Consider the following 11,069-nt stretch of genomic DNA (forward strand, 5'->3'; position numbering starts at 1 on the left):
ATTTTGCCCATCAGTATCTGCACGCCAGAGGTGCAGGATGCAAGCTGTTTCGTTTGGTACAGCACACTGCAGAGCACAGTGGCAAATGGCAGATAACATAAATGATGTAGAGGGACAAACATTCTTGAATTTTGTTTACAATTTTGTTACTAAACAGCTTTAAGCCAACTTAAGCTACCAAACAGTGCAGAATGAATTCTTAGTATTTACAAATGTATTTCTACCTTCACCATGATGGTGAAGGATGATATCTTTGAAGGAATTAAATGTAATGAGATGTGGGCTTCCAAGTCATTTTCCAGCTTCCAAAAGTCCTACTATACTTTATTTTAAGTATGTTTAGAAAGCATATCTGTGGGTATCTGTACGCTTTCCAGAGCAAATATGTTTTGAGTATTCTTTATTCAACATTTGGTCCCAATTATTGGCCCTGATTCACAGGGTATGTTTTTTGGCTCGTTGCTGGATGTAATTTTTATAAACAGAAGATCCTGAGCTACCCTTAGAGAGATTCACCTTTCTTAGGAGTAGTTGTATGAGCTAAGCAGGACTAGGGTGTTTATTAGATGAATACTACTTTCCATGAGCCAAAACCTTTTCCCAAAGACATACTAGTTGTCTTAGGTCTACGGGAAGGCAAATGCACTGAAGGTATAAATATTGTTGTAATGAGCTTAATAAAAATATTTCAGGCAAATTTTAATTTCCAATCCAAATCACAGTATTAAGTAAAATCTTAAGTATTTTGAACTGTCTGGTGTGTTTCAGCAGTTACGGTATTTGGTATATCATACCAAAACCTGCCATGCCAAACCTGCCAAAATATTTGCTGATTACTCCAAGTGCTTTGTATCACCATCTCTATCTAACTAGCCACACGCAATTCAATATATATGCAAGTACTGTATGTGAAGTGGTTGGAAAGAAAAATTCCCATTAACAACATTTTGCAAGTGAACCATTGAGATCCAAATGTAAACATCCTAAATCCAGGTGGATTTATCTTCTGTGAAATGTACAAACAAATTAGCTATAAACACATATATTGCAGTGTTTGCTTTTTCTGATTTGAGCAGATTTCTGGTGACTGTAGAGATTTATTATTAGCTGCAAGTATGCCATACAACCACCTCCCCTAAACCAAAAGAAATTAGAGATAGAGGGAAGACTTGATAAGGTTGCACAGCAGTTGTTCACATGGAAATAAAAGATGCTGCCTTAAACAAGGGGTGGGGAGAGAAACAAACAACAAAACAACAAAACCCTCAAAAGATACTGAAAGTAGAGGGAATAAGGATCTGCATGCACTTGTTGTTTTGATCTTGGTATATAATATAAGTGAATAAAGGGGGAAGAAAAGGCTAAATTGTAGGGTTGTAGGCAAGTAGCTGGTGTGGTTGCAGATGTATAAAAGTAAAGAAGAAGAAGCTGAGAAGTTGAAGGAAAATCTTCAACAGCAGAGCCACAAGCCACAGCTTGTGAGGCTCAGCCGTAGAGCGCGTGGAATTCTGAGTATTGCCTGAGCGTTGTTGATATATTTGCACTGACTTTCAATTAAACTGAGATCAAGACTTTCTGTATTTCCCTCTCTCTCACTCTAGCTGCTGCTATTCTTGAAGAGGAGAAAAGAATCTTCCTGCATAAGTGACCATCCTTTCTGTACCTTTCTGGATGGTGCTGGTGACTTGTTACATTTTCCTGATTACAGCTCTAGCAGTTTGTTGGTCATTCCTATCACCAAGATTTCACGTGACTCCAGCTGGAACTGAATCAGGCTGTAAATGATATGGGCCATTCTTGGTAGCATGTCCTGTAGTGTTACACTGCTCCGGACGACAACTTTTGTGGAGGCAGGATATTGAATTGCTGAGGAATGGAGTAGGTACATGGAGGTAAAACCAGATACATAGACATACCTGCCTCTTGCTTTTTTTCCTCTTTTAAAGACATTGTAGAATTTATTCATGTTTTTGTCTTTCCCTTTTCACCACAGTAAATTTGCCTTTTTCCTTTCAAATGGGTTTTGTGTTCTGCTTGTGTTTCTTAGAGCAGTGTAGCCACCCACTAACTTAATGCATGGAAATAAAATATTTTAATATATAAGATAAAATTAAGGAAAATTAAGAGTTTTCGTATTTCTGGAAAATTTCATTTAATGTTTTTGCAGCTTTTGCTCAGAATTCATTATTCTGCTATTTAAGGAGTTTGGTTAGGAGAAAGAGTGCTGTGGACAAACAGAAACCAAATCACCGCCAGCTCACCGTGTTTTGGCAGCATCTCATAAACCCCTGTCTCTGTGATCTTTCAGGAACACTTAGAAGGTGAGATAAGGCTCACGAGGGAAATCAGGAACATTTGTTTTTTCCTGGTGAACATGAACATTTTTACATTGTTTTAAAGGAAGCAAAAGCTAGAGCTGTGTGTCTAGCTTTGGGTTTCAGCGCTGGAAGGTTTTCTGTTGTCAGTGGGGAGAGAGAGAAAGCTTGCTCTGGATGGTAGTTTAGAGCAGTGAAGGCTCAGGAACAGATATGTGTGTGAGGTGTCCTGAAAGATTTTACCTCTCTCCACTGACTTTGTAGAAAGTATGGGCTTCTAACTTAGACATCTCAGTTAGATGGGCTTAGAAAAGTAATGGTCTATTCAACCCCAGCCTAAAAAATCCACTAGGTAGATCCACAAGTGGGTATGAGGTTAAACCTTGCAGGTGCATATGAGTTCCTGTGCTTCTGCAAGTAGTTACTAAGGTGACATCTGAAATACAAGTGTCAGGATCTGTTCCTTGCAGAATAACTTGCTGCTTTCATATTTCTGCAGTGTAACATATGCATCTCGGGGATGGGGAAGATTTTGGTAGTATTCCTTCCCTTGCTGGGTTCATCAATATAGAACAGGAATTGCGGTATGAATCTAAGGGTCGAAGAGTCAGCTTGGCTTTAGGAAGAATTCAAGAGGTGAATCTTTTTTGTTGTTTTACACTGCATTTAAGATGTTTGGTATATAAAATCTGGTGAAAACAGACCTTTTATGGCAAAATCCTCTCTTAGTTAACACAGAGTAACTGTGGCTTGGCTAGATTGTGTTAAATGTCAGTCATCACATCATGTTCTTCTTTCAAGATGGAGTGTCATACATTCCCTTGCTAAACCTTACGTTTCCTAGCTCTAGTCCTGTCTTAGCTCAAAAGCCCTTTTAAAGTAGGTATCTTTCCTGTATAGGGCAATCTGGTTTGCAATATAAAAACTGTTTTTCAGTGATACACTTAAATTGTTTGTTTTACCAATGTTATTTTTTAATCTAAATTTCCTTCCTATTGAAAGATAAGCCTTCAAAATATAACAGTGCTGAAGGAAAGAGCATAAAGGTCTAAGTATGACTTAGGATATAAGCCATTTCTCTGCCCAAACTCACCTATACTGTCTTATTTAAATGTAGTAGCAACATGTTAGTATTTGCTATCACTAGGAGGGAGCACAGTTTAATCACAGCTGTGTATTTATTGATGGATGTAAGTGCAAGTACAGACAGGTATGTGATATGACAGCGGAAAGGCTCAACCTTCTCTGGCTGGAGTCACCTGTGAAGCTGTGGGTAAACTGGAGTCGCGTCAAGACCATCCCGTCTCTTCCATCGCTCTGGTCATGCAGACTTTTCTGTCTGATGTGCACATGTTGTACAGAGTGTGAAATGCTTGTTGATGCTCAGCTTTCATCATGGAATGAATCCCATGTTCACCCCCATTGCAGTGTCGCTGCGGTGTTTGTGGGATGGAGAGGTGGTTGGTTGTGCTCTCTGGTGTCTGTTGCCATGTTAAATGGGAGCAGAAATCCTGACCTGCTTCTCTCAGCTCTGCTGGGGAGGGTTCCTGTGCTCTCTGTAAATAAGCTCCTCATTTATGTTACCTCAGTCAAGCTTTTGATTATTTTTTTCTGTGTGCCCTGCTTCTCTCAACCTGTGTACAGAGTATGCTGTCTAAAACTACATGCTTTTCCAACATCCTGCAACTTTGGAAGTCAGGATTACTGGCGTGCATTGCCCTGCACTGCAGTGAGAATGCATTTAGTGCTTCTCGCAGGTTCATGAGCTTTTTTGTTATGTACTGCAGAATAGATCTGCTGTGGTTCAAACTGTTTTGTTTTTAAGTGAATGCCAGTCTAACAGCTGTAAGAATCCACTGCTGATTTTGTGATGATTTTGTCATATCTATAATTTAAGAACCAGAAATAATGTAAGTAAAATTAACTTACCTCACTATTTACCAGGCTTTTGTTGGTTTGCACTTAAATGACACTTCTTACTCCTTTTGTTTAGTTCTTTACCTGTATTGAAAACAATGCTAAATTAGTAGAGAATATAACCATGCTGTAACATTGTCATGCAATACCTTTATTAGTAGATAACCACACTAAATATAGTATTACATATTTAAAAGAGAGATGGGTTTAACTCTCCAACTCTTAAGAAGTAGTGGTGATAAGCAGTTGTACACCTAGATGTTTTGTCCTTTCCCTTTTGTATTAGTATTTGTTTTCACTAATATATTTCAAAAATTATATTTCTATGTGCACGTTAGAAAACTGTGAAAATAAATACCAGTAAATATTGTGATACTTATTCAGTGCACTGTAAAGTTCCAAGTGAGATGATATTTTGCTTGGGAATTGATGAAGGTTTCCTCCCTTCTCATAAATGGTACTAAGCTTTAATGTGGCCAATGATAATACTTACAGTGACATGAAATCTGAATGGAGAATGTCTTGTTTTGCACTTCTAGTACTATTAGAAGAAATTACATGTTTTTCTCAGCAAATGCATTTTGAGAACACTTCTTATTTGTGCATTGCAGTACGTAAGAATAGCTGTTTTGAGGAGATTTGTGTTACATCATTACTACAGGATTCTTTAGTCTGATAATTTTTTATTGAGCCCATTTTAATGGCACAAACCTTTTGGAAATATATTTTGGCTTCTGTTTCACATTACAAACCTTGTATTTGGACTCAGTGATGCAGTCAAGGGCCCTCTCGAGCCTGCTGGGCCTCCAGGTGCTGCTGTGGAAGGGGACCTTTCTTGTTCACTGTTGGGACAAGATAAGAGGAGTTGAGAAGAATGTTGGAGGGTGTGTTATGCAACATTTGAAGTGTCAATGATCTTCAAGAGTGAAAACAAAAATGAAACTGGAGGTTCACAGCTCCCCACACCAGCGGGTGGTCTGTGACAGGCTGCGGGGTGTGTGGTTTCTGAAAGAAATGATTTATAACTAAAGCAATTTGAGTTCTGCTGAAGTTTCTGAAAGTCACTGGAAAAAAACAGGAGTTGGTTTTTTCATTTTTTTTTTTAAAGCCAAAGTCTTTATGTTTTCATACGAGGTTTCACAGGAAAATGGGCCAAAGAATACAATTAAATATGCAAAAGATTACTCCTATGGAAAAGGGTATCCTGTCATCTTGATATGCACAAGCATATTAATGGTAATGGGAATAATGTGTGTAATTCTTCTGTACATTGCTATGTAGGTTGCACTATTTTGAAAGATACAAGCCCGATATTTTAATTACCAAATACCATAAGAAGCTGTTTATTAATAAACTTGTTAACTTAAATATATATACAGTATACACGTGTGCGTGCATACACTTTCCAACCTAGTCATGTGTGAATCATCTCCCAAAGCTGTGGGACACATTTCAGCAGGGCTTTATTTTAAGGGATTCTCTTCTCTCTTTTCCAAACCTCCTACATCCCAAGTCCTCTAGCAGCATTTATTGTAGGGTTTGATACTTAGTACAGAAGAGGCTGAAGGACGTGCTGGGATCAGGATTGAATTGTGCTAAGACATGTAAACACACAGCAGAGGAGAGTTCCTGTCCGAAGAAGCTGGAAATGGCACTCACTATAAATAACAAAGACATAGGATAAGGATGTTTTCTTGTACTCTTCTGAAAATTCATGTCCAGAGAGGGTCTATTGGCCTGGTGACTGACTTTAACATTCTGCGTCAGCTTACGTGATCCTCATCTGGTCATTAAACGTGTTATACGGGGTAGCTGAGGAAGGATACCTAACCCCCCCAAATTCCCAGGGAAGATCAGCTGATGTGTGCACCAGTGCCTGCCCATGCAGACTGGGTGGTTTCCGAAGCTGGTTTTGCACCCAGAGGCAGTATTTAGCTGTGGTGTTTGTCAGAATCGCTTTTCTCAATGCACAGGCTTTTGAGCTTGCTGTTACTGGTGATGTGGAGATTTTGACCAAGATGTGATTGTGGTATTCAGCTTCTTTTCTAAAGTTACAAAGCTCTAACCAAAAAGTATGACAGAAAAATCCCTTGGAATCATTTGGGTTTTGTTTGTTTGGGTTGGTTTTTTTTCAAAGAGAGAGTTGGATAGTTATTAATTTTTCCACCTTAACTGAGAAACTGAAAATTCTGTAGGGTCAAATTTTGTCTGTGGTTCATTACGAATATGTCTTGGAGAAGAACTTGGAATCAAGTTCTTCATCAGCAAGAAGAAAAGTTTTGGTTAGTCCATTTTTACCTGGCCTAGGTCTGGATTCCAAATTAAGGCAAAACACCTTCTGACTTAAATAGGGATGTGTGAGGGAGTGATGGGAGAGCAGATCCTTAGTGCAATTCATGCTCAGAATTAAAAACCCCCAAAACACACCTAATGTTGCAAAGGTATGGAAGGTGCATCATGTAAAAGTATGTGCAGCTGGGACGGAAACAAGTGACGTTTTCAATGAGAACTGTTTTCAGGTTCTACTTGATATCAGGTGTCATAGTTTGAAACAGTCTTACTCATTTCAGAACGTCCATTTTGCACTGGTGGAGAACAGCTTGATCTCTCCATTTTCACACCTCACACCCACATGCACATGCACAGTGTATCTTGTGTCTTCCCTGTTGAAACCAGAAGGTACAAACAGAATTCATCAATGTGTTAAGCGAACTCCTACCTGATTCTTAACGAAGTATGCTATTTTTATGCAAAATTTACATCTATCCATTTCAGGTTCTCTCAGAAGCACTTCACCTGTGAGTAAATAATGTTAATTTTAATTCACTGGATTCAGATTTACACTAATCCTGGAGGGCATTTTGTGCTTCCTTTCATCCTGTGTAACTATTTTTGCTGGCTTAGATGAAATCACTGATATTTCTGTGCTGCTAAAAAAACCCCACCAGAAGTATTTTAAAATCTCAAATTACACTTTTAAAAACATTTTAACCTGTTTACTTGAATAATGTGAATTTAATGTGTTGTCCTGATGAGTCTTTGTATGCATACATGTATATATACAAGCTATATATAAGCTTTATATATATGTATATGTATAAAGCTTTTGGGGAGAATGATGGGCAAGACAAAAATACATCATTGTGACCCAGATTCTACAACCATTTATTAACAGTTTCAACTAATACATTGCTGTTTTGAGTTTGATTAGACATTATTTGCAGTTGACTCTCAAAACCAAGATGTAACTGGAAATCAGTACTAGATCTTCAATCATCATCCTAAGACCAGTTTAGTTTCATTTGTATCTTGAGAAACATCTTGCCACAAATCTTGGAACCATTTGATTCCATGCACAGTAAATTTAAAAAGCCAAACTTCTGTTATTTACTTGTCCAGTTTACTGTGACACTCTTAAGAGTATAATATTTTAAACCAAAAGGTAAGTCATAAACTCCCATTTGCTAGCAAAGAACAACAGAGGTTTGAAGACCTCTTAACACCTGAGGAAATAAATTGGGTTGTTAGAGTAGAAACACAAGAACACTGGTGAAATGGAATCAAGCATAAAATACTTAATTTTTAAGGTAAGATTCATAATCTAATGGACTCTTCAAAAGGGAGGGTTTAGGGAACAAAAGAATACTTACAAGCTAGTTTTGACATCCCAATTACTGCCTGGTTTATTAGGTAGGGTTAGCAAACTGAAATGAATTTTAATACACACGTTTCTGTACACACACAGTGTTAACTGCCATGTTAGAGATACACGTACACCCGGCTATCCCTGCACCCCTCTGTCCCTGCCTCTGGAATCCTGGTGGCAGTGGGATCTACCCAGTAGCACACATTGCAGCCTGAAGGAGCTGGGATGTTCATGCTCTTCTCCCCGTGGTACGCATATACCACCTCACAGCAGTTCACCCTGACCCAGTGCATGACTGAGTGCTAATACTGTATAAATATTTTGAAACATATCTAAAACAAATGTTTGCTTCAAACTTTTTATGATAGAGAAATATATAATAATTATGGTTGTCTTATGAATTGTATTGTGTTCATTTTTTTGTTAAATATGTAGAAAAACATTAAGGGAATGGGGGACTCGAATGTCTGTGCGTACCAAAATGTATATATTTGGGGAAAACACATGTGCCAAGTATAACATGATGTAAAAATTGTAAATATATGAAAAAATCATTTTTCTAATAAAGATAATTTCTGCCAATTGATATGAAAATGAACAATGGTATCATTCTTCCTCGTTAAATGGTACAAGATGAAGCGTCACCTACGACTAAGGTTTTTTGTTAGGAGTTGATTTGATTTGAAAGGTGTAAACAGCCACATGTTCTGAGCCATCCTTTGCTGTTAGAAATGATCTAAACGTGAAGATGCCTGAAGCTAAAGCTGACAGGACATGCTTGATGGTCCCAGTTTTAACTTCATTCACAAAAAGGATGGAGACAATTAATTTATTAAAAGCTCATTCCATGTGAGAAGTCTACTTTGATTTGAAAGATGTTCCCTCAGGAGAGGGAGCGGAGGAGCCTAAACTGAGGATGGTCCATTAAGTGGTGGCACCATTTTCCTGTATGCTGAAATACATCAGATGCATAAAACCCAGTGGGCCTGCATGGGGAGATCTTGGCTGTGGAAGTGCAGGAGCTCTTTGGGCAATTGTGGAGGCAGCATCCAGCCCGAGGGGCAGGAGGAGCAGGTGTCCTGCTAGGGGCGATGCCATCCCTGAGAAGAGCTGAAGAGCTGCGCTGTGGAGTGCTCCTGGCGTGGCAGCACTCTTAGAGGTCAAGCAGGTGACGATGGGGAGAAGAAACAAGGGGGGTGAGAAAATGGTTGCAATGTCTCACATCTTCTATGCTTTTGGTATCAGCAAGCTTGCTTAATGTTCTCGTTAATCAGGACTTAAATCGAAGTGGAGATTTTAGTGGAACAATTAAAATCTTTCCTAAGTTCTGTTTGCCTCGCCAGGGGAGCTAAAGGAGCAAGGTTCACCACTCCTAAGTGGTTCTGCAGGACCCCATTTTCCAAGATGTCTCATCAGCTGATGGAAGTCTTCCTTTATTCCACAAAATGGGCATAAACAAACCCTTGGCAATTAGGATAATGTTCTTTGGGGCACTGGGATGAAAGTCATTATATAGATCCAAAGCATTGTTTCGATAAATGTGCTTTGTGTTGAATACAAAAATGACAGGAGGTGAAAGGTTGCTCAAGGATGTCTCACAGCAGAATGGTCCCATTTATTTGTTCCAAGATGAACATGACTGCACAGACATGATCAGAGATAAAAATTGGAATTCTGTCCTTAATGAGGTTTTTAATCAGTAATGACTGCTGGGCTTATTGTCCTCTGCTAGAAGGCCATTTTAAAGGGATCCCACTCTATTTTTATCTAAACATGATATAAATTGAAGTGTGCCCAGGTTATTGAATCTTTATCTGGTCTTGAACCTTGATTTTTATGCAGTGGACAGGCTGATCAGTTCTGCACCGAAGCGCATGGTGATCCAAGTGGCTTTGGTTCACCTGCAGTGGTGTCCACCAAAGACCCAACTCAAGTGCTTCAGTCATAGAAGAAACCAGAGTCTCCATAGGAAACGGGCGATGCTGGACATAGCCCGTGCGACTCAACCTGGAATCACTGTTATGCCTCCTGCCCTCTGGCAGTGGTGCCAGCAGAGCTCATTCCTTACTGCGCACCTCTGAGTCATCTCGGCTTCAGCTTTCATTCCTTTTGGGATCTGGTCCAAAGAGAGTCATACTCTCCCCAGTCGTTCTCTTGAGTCTTTGCTGAGGTGTCTATGGCAACTATCGGTCCTCTAAGACTCTGCTTGCTAAAAAAAAAACAAATCAATTTTAGGTGGTGCCTGGGAAATGGAAGCTTTTTAAGTCTGACATAGTGAGCATGGCTCTGCCAGCAGCACTCATAGCACACACAGCGATTCAGCCGGTGTGAACACAAGTGTCTCACTGAAATTTGGAGGCAAACCCATCTGTTTTAAGGCCAGCAGCTAAAGTCTGCTCATCTCTATGTACAGGGACACCATCCACCCTCCTTCTTGTGGTGAGTTTGCCACTGATCACACCAGCCACTTGTCTCTTCTTCCAGCAGCTACAAGCAGCATTAGCTTCTCCTTCCAAATCTGTTGCAATACAAAAGCCAAACCGTGGCTTTCAAAAATTGTGTTATTGATCTATTGTGTGATCTTTGGCCACTGCTTATTCTTCTCCCACTTGGCAGTCTTCTTCCACGGGCATCTCCACATGCACAGCACAGCTTGTAACTCGGTCCCCCTGTCTGCTGAAGAAAGGAATTTCTATATGCTGAATTTCCCTGCATCGATTTCCTCATTTTCTCTCTGCAGTTCCCCAAAAATTACCTCCTCTGTGGGGGTAATTTATGGACTATTTGTTTGTTTATTTATTTGCCACTAGTTAGCTGGCACGGAACGATCATTACGGATGTTGGCTGCTCAAATCAGTGTGCTTAAATCTTACTTATGAGAAGTAATCTGTTTATAATGCAAGCGATGATCATTCCTTAACTTTGGCAATAGCAGTCTCAATGCTCTGAAGTTTCTTAGCATCACAGTAGGCAACAGGCAAGGGTAATATAGAAGATAATCAGGATTAACATCGTTCACGCAAGGTCACTGCAAGGTCAAAGACATTTTGCGGTGGTCTCCACACAGGTCCTGGTATAATTTGACAGCAATAATCCTTAGAACTCCCTTTGTGCTGCGAAAGCTCCCGAGTTCTACTGGCCTTGGCACAAGCTCAGTTTAGCAGCTAAACCAGTCACAAGTGGCACTGGCG

This window comes from Nestor notabilis, unplaced genomic scaffold (genome assembly GCF_000696875.1).
Source record: "Nestor notabilis isolate BGI_N333 unplaced genomic scaffold, ASM69687v1 scaffold12695, whole genome shotgun sequence".
Classification (NCBI taxonomy): Eukaryota; Metazoa; Chordata; class Aves; order Psittaciformes; family Psittacidae; genus Nestor; species Nestor notabilis.